This window comes from Cnephaeus nilssonii (assembly GCF_951640355.1).
Source record: "Cnephaeus nilssonii genome assembly, chromosome: 2".
Classification (NCBI taxonomy): Eukaryota; Metazoa; Chordata; class Mammalia; order Chiroptera; family Vespertilionidae; genus Cnephaeus; species Cnephaeus nilssonii.
Genome location: NC_137073.1, coordinates 6,746,952 through 6,764,292, shown reverse-complemented (window position 1 = coordinate 6,764,292; position 17,341 = coordinate 6,746,952). Strand labels below are relative to the sequence as shown.

The following is a 17,341-nucleotide window of genomic DNA, read 5'->3' as shown; positions in this document are numbered from 1 at the left end:
CACGGAGGCTAAGTAACATGCTACTAAACACTGAATGGGTTAACAAGAAATCAAAATATATCTTGAGACAAATGAATATTAAAACACAACAACCCAAAACTTATAGGATATAGCAAGAACAGTCCTAAGAAGGAAATTCATAGCAATATAGCCTACCTCAGGAAACAAGAAAATTTTCAAATAAAAAATTTAACTTTATACCTAAAGGAACTAGAAAAAGAACAACAAAGCCCAAAGTGAGTAGAAGGAAGAAACTTATTGAGATCAGAGCTGAAATAAACAAATTATACAATACAAAATATGAATGAAACCAAGAGCTAGTTCTTTGAAAACACAAACAAAATTGATAAACACTTCACCAAATTCATTAAGAAAAAAAGATAGAGGACCAAATAAATGAAGTCAGAAGTGAAAGAGAAGTGACAACTGACACCTTAGAAATGCAAAGGATTAAACATTACAAACAGCTGTATGCCAACAAACTGAATAATCTGGAAGAAATGGATAAATTCCTAGAAACATACAATCTTCAAAGACTGAGTCAAGAAGAAACAGAATACTTGAACAGACCGATTACAACCAGTGAAATCAAATCACTAATCAAAAAACTCCTAACAAACAAAAGTCCTGGACCAGATGGCTCTACAGATAAATTTTATTAAACACTCAAATAAAAACTCACACCCATCCTTCAAAAACTATTCCAAAAAATTCAAGAGCAGGGAAGGTTCACAAGTTCCTTTTAGAAGACCAGCATTACTCTGATTCCAAAACCAGACAAAGATATTACACAAAAGATAAAGTTACAGGCCAATAGCCCTGATGACCATAGATGAAAAAATCCTCAACAAAATATTAGCAAACTGAATTCAGAAATACATTTAACCCTGGCTGGTGTGGCTCAGTGGGTTGTAGCATCATCCCATACACCAAAAAGTGGTGGATTCGATTTTTGATTCCCAGTCAGGGCACATCCCCAGGTTTTGGGTTCGATCCCTGGTTGGGGCGCATGCTGGAGACAACCGATAGATGTTTCTTTATCCTCTCTCTCTCTCTCTCTCTCTCTCTCTCTACTTCTCTAAGATCAATTTTTAAAAAAATCATACACCATGATCAAGTGGTATTTATTCCTGGGATGCAAGGTTGGCTCAACGTCCACAAATCAATTTCTGTGATACAACACATAAATACAATGATGGATAAACACATATGATCATATCAAAAAAATGCAGAAAATCATTTGGCAAAATCCAGCATCCATTTATAATAAAAACTCTCAACAAAGTGGGAATAGAGGAAACATACCTCAACATATTAAAGGCCATATATGACAAACACAGAGCTAACATCATACTCAATGAGGAAAAGCTAAAAGCATTTTTCTTAAGATCAGGAACCAAACAGGGGCATCTGCTTTCACCACTTTTATTTAACATAGTACTTGAAGTCCTAGCCACAGCAATCAAACAAGAAAAAGAAATAAAAGGCACCTACATTGGAAAGGAAAAAGTAAAACTCTATTTGCAGATGATAGAATACTATATAGAGAAAACTCTTAAAATTCTACCAAAAAAACTACTAAAACTGATAAATGAATTCAGTAAAGTAGCAAGATACGAAATATATATTCAGAAATTGGTTGCACTCTTATACACCTACTAGAGGCCCAATGCATGAAAATTCGTGCAAGAGTAGGCCTTCCTTCCCCCGGCTGCTGGCACCGGCTTCCCTCCGGCACCCAGGACCTGGGCTTCTCTCCTCTGGCCACCCACAGGCACCTGGGACCCGGGCTGGCTTCCCTTGGGCCCCGGCTTTGTCAGGAAGGATGTCCGGTCTAATTAGCATATTACCCTTTTATTATTATAGATGACTAACTATCAAAAATAAAAATTAAGGAAACAAGATCATTTACAATTGCATTAAAGAAATAAATGAAATACCTAGGAATAAATTTAACCAAGAATGTAAAAGACCTGTACTTCGAAAATTATAAGACACTGCAGAAAGAAATTGAAGAGGGTACAAATAAGTGGAAATATATAGCATGCTCATGTGGAGTCCTAAAAAAAAGTTTAAAATAGAACTACCTCACAACCCAGCAATTCCACTTCTGGGAATATATCTGAAAAAAATCTAAAACACTAATTCAAAAAGATATATGCACCCCTATATTCACTGTAGCATTATTTACAATAGCCAAGATATAGAAGCACCCCAAGTGCCTATCAGTAGACAACTGGATAAAAAAGATGTGGTTCACACATACAATGGAATATTACTTGTTTATAAAAAAGTATGAAAATCTTACCATTTTGCGACAACATGGATGGACCTAGAGGGAATTATGCTAAGTGAAATAAGTCAGGGAAAGACAAATACCACATGATTTCACTCATATGTGGAATTTGAAGAACAAAATAAACAACAAAACAAAAACAGACTCATAGATTTAGTGAACAAACTGAAGTTTGCCAGATGGGAGGGGATGAGGGTAAGGGTAAAAGAGGTGAAAGGTAAGAAGTTACAAAATAATCATGGGGATATAAAGTACATAGAGAATATAGTCAACAATATTGTAATAACTATGTATGGTGCCAGGTGGGTACTAGACTTAGTAGGGGTATAACTTCATAAATTATATAATTGTCTAACCACCATGCTGTACACCTAACACCAATATAAACTTTTAAAAATAAATGTGGAACCCACAAGAAAAAAGTTATAAAGAGGTAGCAAAAAATAGAGTAAATTAGCATGTGGGATCTAATTGGTGTGATAAAAATATTCTAAATGGTGATGATTGCACAACTTGATAACTTCATTAGAAATCATTGAATTGTACACTTGAAATGGGAAAATTATATGATATGTAAAATATTCCTCAATAAAGTTTTTTTAGAGCACCTGACAGATATTTGGGAGACCCTGAAATACAATACTTGCTCTGTCACTAGATAAATAGCTGTGTGACCCTAAAACTATAAAAAAAAAGAAAAGTAAAACTCATGCAGACATGATGTACACGGTAGAGGGAGGAGTGGGTAGCATGGGTGGCAGAACTGAGGGCCAACCAGGAGTGTAAAGAATTTTTTTTAAGGAGCTGAGGTCTCCAGTCTGCCTAAGAAACACAGGAGTGATTGGGTTAATTAAAAAGCATGTAAATTTCACTCTTCACTCTAATGAGAGTAACAAGATGGAAGGTTAACATCATTGGGATAGTGCCTGGCACATAGCAGGCTCCAATAAACAACACTGGTTATAGTAATAATAATAATAATAATAATAATAATAATAGTTGTTGTTCATATTCTCATTGTGGTTATTTACACATATCATCTCACATAATCCTATATAATAGAGGTAAGATGCAAATTAACCCTCATGCCCTCACAAGATGGCTGCCTATGACCAGGCCAGCAAGGGGGTTAGTGAGGGATGACCAAACAACTGAACAAGCAGGCTGCATGGGGCAACCAGGCCGGCAGGGAAGTTAGTGAGGGACGACCAAACGACTGAACAGCAGGCTGCGTGGGGAGACCAGGCCAGTGCAGGGGGGGAGGGGACCGCAGTTGGGGATGACCAGGCCAGCAGGGGGGGCAGTTGGGGACGACCAGGCTAGCAGGGGGAGCAGTAAGAGGCAACCAGGCCAGGGGGGCAGTTAGGAGCAACCAGGCCAGCAGGGGGGGCAATTGGGGGCGATTAGGCTGGCAGGGGGGGCAGTGAGGGGCAACTAGGCCAACGGGGGGGGGGCAATTAGGAGCGACCAGGCCTGCAAGGAGGGGGCAGTTGGGGGCAACCTGGCAGCAGAGGGCAGTTGGGGACGACCAGGCCAGCGGGAGAGAGGGGGCCGTAAGGGGTGACCAGGCTGGCAGGGGGGGCAGTTAGGGGTGATCAGGCCAGCACGCAGAAGCAGTGAGGGGCAATCAGGCCAGCGGGGGATGGGGGTGGGGGGGACAGTTAAGGGCAACCAAGCAGGCAGGCAGGTGAGCGATTAGGAGCCAGTGGTCCAGAATTTTGAGAGGGATGTCCAACTGCTGGTTTAAGCCCCATCCCCAGGATCAGGCCTAAACCGGCAGTCAGGCATCCCCCAAGGGATCCCAGATTAGAGAGGGTACAGGCTGGGCTGAGGCCCCCCACCCCCCCCCCCCCCCCCCGTGCACGAATATCGTGCACCGGGCCTCTAGTCTTCATAATAAGCCTGAAAGGCATGTATTATCATATCTTTGGTTTGCTAATGAGGAAGCTAGAACCAGAGAAATTAAATAACCTGCCCACATTCACCCATCTATTAGATTTGGGACTGGAATCCCAGGTCTGATCCCAAAGGCCCTGCACTTGGTCTCTACCCTACTATCAATATTCGCTGAATGAATGAGTGACTCTGTGGACAAAAGGGCTGCTACAATACCCCCCAAAAGAGGAAATACCCAAGTTCCCAGGATCCACAGAACGTATGGTCAAACAGAGGCCAGAAGGGGAAGACAAAGAAAATGCTCACATTTTCCACATGATGTAATGTTTGCAAAGAGGAGCTTGGGCAGAGGGAAGGAACTTGAGGTTGACTTGCTTTGGGAAGGAAGATATAAATGTATGACAAATGCTAGTTCCTGGGTCGACAAGTATACGATGTGGAGGAAGTCTAAGGAACTTCTGGTAAGATTTGCTTCCGTGGAGAAAGCCTTGGGCCACTGGGGTGGACACAGTGCCACAAGTACCACCTGGGTGCCAGAGTCAAGGAGGGGTTCAATCCCAAATCTGTGGCCTGAGTATGCATAACTTACCTTCTCTGAGCCCCTGTTCCCTCACCTGTAACTGCTGCCCATATGGTAGCCACTAGCCAGATGTAGCTAGAGAGGACTTAAAATGTGGTTAGTTCAAACTGAGACATGTTGTAAGTGTAAAATGCATACCAAATTTTGAGGACTTGGTATGAAGAAAAGTAAAATATTTCATTAATAACTTTATATTGATTACATGTTAACCAGATTATATTTGGGATATAATGAGTTAAAGAAAACATGGTCAAAAACTTCCTGTTCCTTTTGACTTTTTTAATGTGGCTACATAGACAGTTTTAAATTATGGATGTGGCCTGTGTTATATTTATGGCTCATGTTCATTTCCTCTGAACAGCACTGATCTACAAAATGTAGTTAGGAGGTTGATGTGAAGTTCAAGGAAGATGTCATAGTAAAGAGTACTAGGCATCAGGTTTTGTGTTTATTTACACACACACACACACACACACACACACACACACACACACACACACCTTACATCTGATCCACCAGCAGGTCCTTTCAACTCCTAGATCTGCCCAGTCTCTCCAAATGCATCATGTCTCTCTCATCATCTCTCACCTGGATGTCTTTGCCTGTCTCTTCACTCATCTTCCTACTTCAACGCTAGCCACCTGACAATCTATCACCAATCACCAGCAAATGAGTGAGGTTTTTAAATACAAATATGATCCTTCCCATCTCGACATAAAACCCTCCAATGGCCTCCTACTGCACTCACCACAGAAGCTTATCTCGGCTTAGAGTCCCTCTGTGATCTGGCCCTGCCCGTCTCTTCTCCATCCCACACCCACCATATCCCAGCTACATGACCATGCCAAGCTGGTTTCCTCCTCACAGCCTTTATATCCCCCATCCCAGGGCCCAGAATGGTATTTCCCAGATTCTGTGTGGCTGGCCCCTTCTCATCTTGTAATCTCGGGTTACATGGCACTTGATTTGGAAGGTTTTCCTCATCTAAGGTAGCTACTCACCATATCACTGTGCTGCCTTCTCCTGATTAAGTCTCTTCATGACATTTATCACAAATTGAACTCCTTTTTGTTTGTTTTTTAATTTGCTTACTTGGGTATTGTCTGTCTTCCTGGAATATCAACTCCATGAGGGCATGGACCTATCGTAGACATCCTATCTCCACAGCCTAGCTTGGGGACTGAAACATGGATGGTGCCCAATGAAAACTAAGTGAGCAAATGGATGTGTCAGCTGGACCTGTGAAGGGATTAGATACCAGTCCCCAGAAACGTCTGCCAAAGATGCTTCCCCTGCAGCCATTCCACTTCTAGGTCTATATCCACAAGAACTTAAAGCGGGTTTCAAGGAAACATTTGTACACCCATGTTCACAGCAGCATAATTTATGGTAGACAAAAGTAGAAGCAACGCAAGTGTCCCCCAACAGATGACTGGATAAGCAAAATGTGGTATATAACTAAAATGTAGTATCATTCAGCTTTAAAAAGGAAGGAAATGCTGACACAGACTACAATATGGATAAACCTTGAAGACATTAACTGACGCTCAGAGAGGTTAAGTAACTTGCCCAAGGTCACAAAATTATTAAACAGCAGAGCCAGGATTCTGGCCCAGGGAGCTGAGAATCCTCCCTTGGAAATCCAAAGGGCACGAACAAGGGTTTTCCCCTCAGTGAAATAAGCTAGTCTCAGGAAGACAAGTACTGTATGATTTCACTTATATGAGTTATCTCAAGTAGTCAAAGTCAGAGACAGACAGTAGAATGGTGGGCACCAGGCATAGGGTTTCAGATTTACAAGATGAAAATGCTCTGGAGCTCTGCTACACACACATGAATATACTTACACAACTGTGCTGTACACTAAAAATGGTTATAATGGTAAACTTTATGTTTATACCATAACCTTTTAAATTTTTAAAATACTTTGAAAACAATAAAATGTCGAGCTGACCCTGATAACCAAGGATGGAAAGTGGAGACCACCTAGAGGCAGGTAGGAAGGGCAGAGGCATGAAAGGGCTGGCCGGGCTCCCACAGACAGCAGCTCAGATTCTGATGGGATACCTCAGCTGTGAGGGGTTGCCTCTGAGAACTCTTGGGTCTAATCCCCGAGGTGGGGCCCCCAGCAGAGAGCACCAGCACTGAGAAAGGTGCCCACAAAACATCTGCCTATGAAAAGCAACAGGGATGCTGTCTGCCAGGGAGAAACAGCTGGAAATGCAGGCACCCTCCTAAAGAGCCAATGCACAAAATTCCCTATTGGGCTCCAGAAGAGGGAGGGCAGAGTGGACTGGAGTTGTGTGAGAAGCCAGGGTTGGGGGCTCTGGGGTTACAGTTCGGAAGGCAAACCCCCCAGTTTCCTGTGCTGAGTCATTCCCTCACACTGTAGAAAACATCTTTCTCAGGCAGACCTTTGCTATCCAGGCGTTTATGCCACGAGGGAAGACAGTTGGCCCACCCTATTGGAAAACACCTTTCCCCCATCCTGTGGAGTTTCTGAGGCCCATTGAGAGAGTGGAAATAACAATTAGCCTCCAGGCAGAAGCTACTGCCCCACCCTGTTTTTCTGCTTGCCCCACCTGTGGACAATTGCCTGAGGCTACTTGAGACTGAATCCAATCAATATGGAGACAGAGTGGGTCTCTGAAGGCTTTGACTCTTTGTCTGATCTGCACAAGAGATTGGGAGGCACAGCAGGTCTACCTAGTTAGTATATAGTCACAAACAGACAGCCAAAAAGGGAAGACAAAGAAACAACCCCCAAATGAAAGAACAAGAGAATTCTCTAGCAGAAGAGATAAATGAAATGGAGATGAGAAATTTATCAAACATAGAATTCAGAATAGTGATGGCAAAGATGCTGAACAGCATGAGAAAAGATATAGTAACTATGAAGAATGACATGGCACTAATAAAGAACACAGTGGAAAAAATACACGGAAGATAAGGGGAAGCCAAGGATCTTATCAGTGAATTAGAAAATAGTGTAGAAAAAAAAAATCACTCAATCAGAGAACCAAAAAGAAAAAAAAATTTTAAAAACAGGAGAACAGCTTAAGGAAGCTATGGGACAACATGAAACATAACAATATTAGAAAAGCAGGTGTGCCAGAAGAGACAGAAAGGGAGGAGGAGATAAATAACATATTTGAAGAAATAACAGCAGAAAACTTCCCTGACCTAGTGAAGGAAAAAGTCACACAAGTCCAGAAGGCATAGAGAGTCCCAAGCAAGAAGAACCAAATGTGCCCACACCCAGACACATCATAATTAGAATGCCAAAAATTAAAGACAAGGAGAGAGTCTTAAAGGCAACAAGAGAAGAGCAATTTGTTACCAACAAAGGAGCTCCCATAAGGCTGTCAACTGATTTCTCATCAGAAACTCTACAGGCCAGAAGAGAATGGCATGAAGTACTCAAGGTAATGAAAAGCAAGGATCTGAAACCAAGATTACTATATCCAACAAGACTATCATTCAAAATAGATGGTGAAATAAACAGTTTCCCAGACACAAAAAAAAGGCTAAAGTAGTTTATCACCATCAAACCAGCACTACAAGAAATGCTAAAGGGACTGCTCTAATAATAAGAAGAAATAGAGAAGAACACAGTCATACAGAATTAAAATGGCAATAAATAAGCACCTATCAATAATAACCTTAAATGTAAATGGATTAAATGCTCCGATCAAAAAACATAGGGTAGATGAATGGATACAAAAATATGACCCAACTATATGCTATCTACAAGAGACCCACCTCAGAACAAAAGACTCGCACAGGATGAGAATGAAGGGATGGAAAAATATTTTCCTTGCAAACAGAAACAAAAACAAGCTTGGGTAGCAATGAAGGCCATCACAAGAGACAATAAAGGTCACCACATAATACTAAAAGGATCGATCCAACAAGAGGATATAACCCTGGTATACATATATGTACCAAATATAGGAGCACCTAAATATATAAAGTAACTTCTAGAGGACTTTAAGGAAGAGATTAACAATAATACAGTCATAGTCACCCCTCTGACTTCAGTGGATCGATCTTCCAGAAAAAAAAGTTAACAAGGAAACAAGCACTCTAAATGACACTCTGGATCAGATGGATTTAATTGACTTTTATAAAACATTTCACCCCAAAGCTGCAGAATATACATTCTTCTCAAGTGCACATGAGTCATTCTCAAAGAGAGGCCACATGTTAGGACACAAAACAAGCCTCTACATGTTCAAGAAGATTGTAATCATACCAAGCATCTTCTCAGATCACAGTGGAATGTAATTAGAAATAAACTACAGTAAAAACACCTAAAAACATTCAAACACATGAAGGCTAAATAGCATGTTATTAAACAATGAATGGATTATCAATGAGGTCAAGAAAGAAATAAAAAAAACTTCCTGGAATCAAATGAAAATGAACACAAAACAACCCAAAATCTCTGGAACAAAAACAAAAGCAGTCCTGAGGGGTAAGTTCATAGCACTACATGCCTACCTCAAAAAAATAGAAACAATAGTAAACTATTTAACCCTACAACTTAAAGAATTAGAAAGAAAACAACAAGAAAAGCCCAGAGTAAGTAGGAGGAAGAAAATAATAAAGAGTACAGCAGAAATAAATGACATAGAGACTAAAAAAAACAAACAACAATCAATGAAACCAAGAGCTGGTTGTTTGAAACGATAAACAAGATTGATGAACCATTAGCCAGATTCATCAAGAAACAAAGAGAGAAGACCCCAATAAATAAAATCAGAAATGAAAGCAGTGAAGTAACAGCTGACACCTCAGAAATGCAAAGGATTGTAAGAAAATACTATGAACAACTTATATGCCAAAAAACTCTCAGCAAACAAAAGCCTTGGTCCAGATGGCTTTTACCAAACACTCAGAGAAGAACTAACAATTATACTCCTCAGACTATTCAAAAAAATCCAAGAGGAAGGAGCACTTCCACGTTCTTTTTATGAGGCCAGCATTATCCTAATTCCAAAACCAAATAAAAGCACTACAAAGAAAGAGAATTACAGGCCAATATCTCTGATGAACATAGATGCTAAAATCCTCAACAAAATATTAGCAAACCAGATCCAGCAATATATTAAAAAGATCATACACCATGAACAAGTGGGATTTATTTCAGGGATGCACAGCTGGTACAATATTAGCAAACCAATAAACATGATACATCACATAAACAAACTGAAAGACAAAAATCACATGATCATATCAATAGATGCAGAAAAAGCATTCAACAAAATCCAACATTCATTTTTTATAAAAACTCTCAGCAAAGTGGGACTAGAGGGAGCATTCTTAACATGATAAAGGCCATATATAACAAACCTACAGCAAGCATCATACTCAATGGGCAAAAACTAAAAACATTTCCCCTAAGAACAGGAACAAGTCAGGGATGTCTGCTTTCACTACTCTTATTCAACATAGCACTGAAGTCCTAGCCACAGCAATCAGACAAGAAGAAATAAAAGGCATCCAAATTGGAAAGGAGGAAGTAAAAGTCTCATTATTCACAGACGACCTGATAGTGTTCATAAAAAATGTTAAAGACTCCACCGAAAAACTACCAGATTTAATAAATGAATTTGGCAATGTAGCAGGATACAAAATCAACACCCAGAAATCAATGGCTGTTTTATACACCACTATGAATTCTCAGAAAGAGAAACTAAACAAACAATCCCATTTACCATTGCAACAAAAAAATTAAGATACATAGGAATAAACTTAACCAAGGACATAAAACACTTATACTCAGAAAAACTACAGGGCATTGAAAAAAGAGATGGAGGATGATATAAACAAGTGGAAGAATATACCATGTTCATGGATTGGAAGAATTAACATCATTAACATGTCCATACTACCCACAGATTCAATGCAATCCCTATTAAAATACCAACAGTATATTTCACAGATCTAGAACAAATACTCCAAAAATGTATATGGAACCAAAAAAGACCCCGAATAGCCACAGCAATCTTGAGAAAGAAGAGCAAAGTTGGAGGAATCACAATACCAGATCTCAAGTTATACTACAAAGCCACTGTAATCAAAACAGCCTGGTACTGGCACAAGAACAGGCATACAGATCAATGAAACAGAACAGACACCAGAAATCAACCCAAGCCATTACACTCAATTAATATTTGACAAAGGAGGCCAGAACATACAATGGAGTCAAGACAGTTTCTTCAATAAATGGTGTTGGGAAAATTGGACAGATGCGTGCAAAAAAAAAAAAAAAAAGAAAGAAAGAAACTAGAACACCTAATTACATCATAAAAAAGAATAAACTCAAAATGGATAAAAGACTTAAATTAAGTCGGGAAACCATAAAATCCTAGAAAAAACAATAGGCAGCAAAATCTCAGACATGTCTCATAGCAATATGTTTACAGATACATCTCCTAGGGCAAAGGAAACTAAGGAGAAAATAAACAAATGGGACTACATCAGAATAAAAAGCTTTTGCAGAGCAAAAAAAACCATCAACAAGTGAAAAGAAGAACATATTTGCAATGATACATCTGATAAAGGGTTAATATCCAAAATATATAAGGAACTCATAAAATCTTAGGAAGATAAACAATCTAATTATAAGTGGGCAAAGGACCTAAATAGACACTTCTCCAAAGCAGGCATACAGATGGCCAAGAGACATATGAAAAAATGCTCAAAGTCACTGATCATCAGAGAGATTTACATTAGTCAGAATGGCTACCATCAACAAATCAACAAATGACAAGTGCTGGTGAGGATGTGAGACAAGGGAACCCTCGTGCACTGCTGGTGGGAATGCAGACTGGTGCAGCCACTGTGGAGAACAGTATGGAGTTTCCTCAAAAAATTAAATATGAAACTGCCATTAGTCCCAGTGATCCCAATTCTAGAAATATATCCTAAGAAATCAGAAACACCAATCAGAAAGAATGTATGCACCCCTATGTTCATAGCAGCACAATTTATAATAGCTAAGACCTGGAAACAGCCCAAGTGCCCAACAGTAGATGAGTGGGTAAAAAAGCTGTGTTATATTTATATCATGGAATACTATGCAGCAGTAAAAATGATCTCTTATCCTTTGAGACAGCATGAAGAAGGGGCGTGGAGAGTATCATGCTAAGTGAAATAAGCCAGTCAGAGAAAGACAAGTATCGCATGATCTCACTCATATGTGGAATCCAATGAACAAAATAAAGTGATGAACAAAATATATCCAGAGATACAGAAGCATTGAACAGATTGCAGAATCTCAAAGGGAAGGCGGGGGAGGGTGGGTGGGTGGGAAGAGATCAACCAAAGAACTTGTATGCATATATGCATAATCCATAGATGCAGACAATAGGGTAGTAAAGGCCTGGGGCCAGGGGCCAGGGTGGGATAGAGGGGCTAATGGGGAGGGACATCTGTAATACTTTCAGCAATGAAATATCTCTCTATCCCAGGGAACAGAGTAGAAAGCTGTAGCTAAACCAGCTAAAGGAGGGAAATACTGGAAGGGGAAGAGGAGTTAACGTAGGGCCCCATTCGCTGCCCTGTCCATTCCTGGCCTGCACCTTGGGACGGTGGCCACAGAGACCCACAGGCCTGAGCCCCATGAGCATCATCACCCCTGCAGACTTCTAGAAACCCACTCTGAGGACCTCATCAGGCACGCAGGCAGGCACGGATGCTAATCGGAGCACTGCTTATAATGAGAAATGGCCGCGCCCTCGCCGGCCACCCTCCGGCACCTGTGAGTAAAGGGTTCTCAGACCATACAAGGAAGACCACAGAGTCACCCGAGGAGACAAGGTGGCATCTGAACTGACAAAAGGGCAGTCTCGTCTGTCATCGTGGCCCGTGTGTGAGGGACAGAGGAGGGGGATGTGCAGGAGGGTGTTAGCAGGGTGGGGGGAGAGTGTTTGTTTTCCCTGTACTTTGTAATGTTCTCTGGTGAATACGCACTGCTTCAGCAGTGAGAAAGAATTAAAGAAAAAAATACAGCGGAAAAAAAGAATGTTTGTAAGGAAACGCTAGGGGATCCCAAAGAAAATTCTAGTACCCTAATAGTCAAATGAATTAAGCACAGAAAGAACCCCAGTAAGGAACAGAAAACAGAACTCACAGTTATATAATTCAGAAAGGCCTGCAGAGGCTGCCAGACTCCCACAGAGACCCAAACAGACCTTCTGGAACTCAAACCAGGCCAGAGAAAACACACAAAAGTAATAGGACCCACCCGGCGGCGAAAGGTTAGGCATGCGAGTCCCAGAGCCAACGAGAGTGGAAGAAAGAGGAGGCAGCAAACCGTGCTCTGACTTCCTTCAGGTACCAGTGCCGGCTTTGGGTTGAGGCAGAGGGGCAGCCGCAAAGCACACTCCCCACAGCCCCTTAGGGACCCTCTCTTAAGCTAATGCTAAGAGAAAAGAGTCCTTCTGCCTAGCTGTCTTCTGTGTCAGCTCAGGCACTGAGTCAGGCAGCCCCTCTAGCAGAATGGAAAGACCCAACAGACCCGGCTTCCCCGGTGATTGCTGAACTGGGGGAGCGGATGCACACAAGGATGTGTGACCCTCGGAGATGGTGACGAATAACGGTAAACACTTTCACAGCACACCTTAGATGCCAAGCACTGTTCCAAATACTACATATGCACACACACTCTAATCTTCTCAATGCCTCTATGGGACAGCTATTATTATTATCCCCATTTTATAGATGAGAAAACTGAGGCTCAGAGAAGTTAAGTAACTTGCCCAAGGTCACAGAATTCATAAACAGCAGAGCCGGGATGCAGGCCCAGGAGCGGAGGCGCCAGAGCCCAGGCTCTGAACCACTGTGCAATCCTTTCTTGAAAATCCAGAAGACCGTGGACGAGGGTTTTCCCAGATCCCTGTGGCAGCTGTTCGTAAGAGGTTATCTCAAGGGGAAGTTACACAGAAAACCTCAGAGCCTAGCATCACTGCACTCATCGCCGGCTAGGAAAACAGCCCAAGCTCCCTGGGGAAAACCCCTCTCCCACCCCCCCACCCCACTACTCGCTCCGTGGCCCTCAGTATTCTCTACGACATCCTATGTGCCCACAACACGTGCAAACCAGCTCTCAGCAGAGCCTGCTGCACAGACCACTGAGCCGCACTGCCTCTCAACAAGTGTCCACAGCAGAGACCGGTCCGAACTCCAGCTGCATGGCCTGCGCACAGCTGTGTCCCTCTCTCTACACCTCCATCCCAGGCTGGAAGAGATGACAGTATCCAAGTCCCACTTCTCACAGATTTTGTTTTTTTGCAAATTCGCTGACTTGCTAAAATTGCTTATTCCCCCCAAACCAACACTCACTGTGTTTTGTGATTGTGGAAAGGCTGCAGTGAGCAGGAAACCGGAGTCACCTGCACACGGTCCCAGCGGGGATCCATTTCCATGTTGTAAACTTTGCGGTGTATTTAGCACCACGTTGTGATTTTGTGCTTTTTGTTGGAAACAGCTATTTAAAATGTGCCCTCCCCACACCCCAGCCCACCCCACCCCCACCTTTGTTCCTGGGGCAAGAAAGGTGTGAGGCCTCTTCAACTATGTGGGTTAAATAAGCTTCATTCGGGCATGAGTTGCAGGGCAGCTGGCCATGAGTTCAATGTTAAGTCAACAAAAGATAATAAATAAAGTGTCTTTAAGCAAAGACACACATATCTATTGACAAAACTGCCCTGGCCAGAGGCTCGCGGGCACCTAGCCCTGCATTTGCGCCGGGAGCAAAGGCTGAGCATACACTCATTCAGTCTTTGTGGAGCCTTCACAGAACCAGGCAAACAACAGAGCTGACCACGCACAGCACTGCGGGCTTAAACGGCTGTGGTGTGAAGACTGAGACGAAATGAAAGAGAACCGCCCATCACAGAACAGCAAGCATTCTCAATGCACTAGAGGTGAAGGGGACAATTGCGTGGCCCAGATAAACACAAAAGGAGCTTTGACGCCACAGCACACTCCTGGGGAGGAGGGCAGGTCAATGCTGGCTTCAGGGTGAGGAAAGAAGACTCCAGTGACCTCCATGTGGTGCACATGCCCAGGACACTCCCCTCGGTTTTCCTTGGGGAGCATTCTAAGGCATCTAGGTGGAGTCAGCAAGTCGGAGGGGTCACGTGACTCGAGGTAGGCCAATCAGAAGCTCCCTCCCTGGACTTTGCATCTGCAATGGACCCTTAGGTCTTGCTTCCTAGATCCCTGGAACTTCTCGGTTCCAGAACTTTCCAAAGCCTAATTCTTCATCATTTCTTTCACATGTCTGCTTTCTCCCACAGCTTTTCAGTAAATTCATTTTTCCTTACATTATTTAGAGTATTTTTTTGTTCATCACAACCAAAGGGCCCTAAGACAGGAATGTCCAAGGAACAGCCTTTGTCCACCCACCCTTCCCTGTGACCAGCACCTCAGAAAACGGGGCGCTCCAGAGCCACCACTTTCCCCAGCGGCACACTTGGCTCGGAGCTCCGTTCTTCTGGCGGGTGAATGTCACACCAGGGCTCCAAGAGAGTTCAAAGTTAGATCACCAAGCCACTGCCAGGGCCCCAGCAGGACCCTGGAGAAGCAGAAAAACACTAAGAGGTACTCAAATGTTCTGCTTTCAAAACAGGGACAGAAACCGTGTATTCTGCAGACAGGAGCGTGAGCCCTATCAAACTCACCTCACTTCCTTTCCGTGTGCGCTTCGTGTTGTTTGTGTTTGGACAGTTGCTAAGCTGGTGGACAAGGGAAGTGCGACAGGACGAGGTCTCTGGCCGTCAGCAAGGCTCTCCTCACTGTGCTCGCGAGTCTTCTGAGAGCGTCGGGAAAACGTGCTCAGTCTTCTCAGGTGCTACTGGGTGCCACACGGTCCTAGAATATGGTTTGCCGTTGTGGCACCTGTAGTGTGATTGTTTATATAATGGCTTCACATCTACTTCCCTGCACACTGCGCAGTCCACGAGTGAAGGAACAGCATCAGTCCTGGGCACCATGACATCTCCCACACCGAGCGCTGAGCCTGGCACACAGATAGGGGCTCAAAACAGCACTACAGGCATGAGGGATTAAACCAATGCATTTATGTCAACCTGGGGAAAGACCCATAGAAGAATTCCACGCTCCAAGGCCCACGGGGCCAGGCTTATCATGGGAAATGGGGCAAACGGAAAGACTGGAGAAGCTATATCCGTCCAAGGGGTCAGCCACTATTGGTTCTAGCCCCGGGGCCTGGTCAGATGCAGAACCTGGGCTGCCCGTCATCATGAGCTTTCAAAAGCACCTGATTCAGGTATATTGGGGTGAAATCCAATTTTTAAATGTAGGTTATTAATTTTTTTAATTTTTTTTATTGATTTCAGAAGGATGGGAGAGAGAGAGAGAAACATCAATGAGGAGAGAGAATCACCAATTGGCTGCCTCCTGCACGCCCCCTACTGGGAATCGAGCTGCAACCCGGGCTTGTGCCCTTGACCGGAATCGAACCCGGGACCTTTCAGTCTGCAGGCTGACACTCTATCCACTGAGCCAAACCGGCTAGGGCGGTTATTAATTTTTTAACATCTAAGTCTTTCAGTTGAAGCAAAGCACGTCTAGGGCAAGATTCCTTGGACATTACCAGTGAGCTCTGCAAAAGAGGGGGCTCTTGGCCCTCAGTCCTGTGTCACTTAGTATTTTTATCGTAAGACTTGGGGAAAGGATCAAATGAGTCAAGTCTGAAAGCAGCCCATACTGAGAAAGCTAGTGACCATGCTGGAAGGCAGAAGTGGGATCTTAAACATATATACCTAACAGAATGGATTTAACACGAGCAAATTCACAAGTCCAGGAACGCAGCTTGGATGAAGAGGCTTCCAGATGAAGCAGTTATGAATCACTTAAGGATTTTATTAGACAAAAAGCTCTGTGAATCAGCAGTGACAGGGCTGCCAAATAATAGCTAATGATTTTAGATTAGTTGAATACGTTATCTACATTGGTGATGGCAAACGGTTGGCCCACGTGTCCTTTGGTCTGCAAGTTGTTTGGTTGTTGTTTTTTTAAATATATTTTATTGATTTTAGAGAGGAAGGGAGAGAGAGAGAGAGAGATAGAAACATTAATGATGAGAGAGAATCACTGATTGGCTGCCTCCTGCACGTCCCCCACTGGGGATCGAGCCCGCAACCCAGGCATGTGCCCTTGGCCAGAATCGAACCTGGGACCTTTCAGTCCGCAGGCCGACGCTCTATTCATTGAACCAAACCAGCTAGGGCTGCAAATTGTTTTTTAGCTTTAAAAAATAAGTAAGTTACCAATACTCCGAAATTAGGAAATTTCTTATAAATATTCTGATTCCCTCTCTTTGTTATAAACATGAAGATTCTGGCAACAGTGGGGCTGTGTTTCCCATTGTCAACAACTGATTCAAGCTGAGCAGTGGCCGCCCCTTTGAGATGGGACATTCCCCTTTTGTTTTGCCACAGCCCCCACCGCGCCCTGTGGCTCCCCATCACCAACACTGTGCACTGCCAGTTTTCATCACACTCGGATCTTGCGGCACACTTAAAAGGAAACAC

At 42.9% G+C, this 17,341-nt stretch overlaps 1 protein-coding gene across 3 annotated transcripts in view; it reads right to left on the bottom strand.

The window, feature by feature from the left end:
• The window catches only part of PRKCB (protein kinase C beta), a gene marked incomplete at its 3' end in the record, with an annotated part of 295,893 nt that overhangs the window by 247,380 nt on the left and 31,172 nt on the right, over positions 1–17,341 (bottom strand). The window lies entirely within an intron of this gene.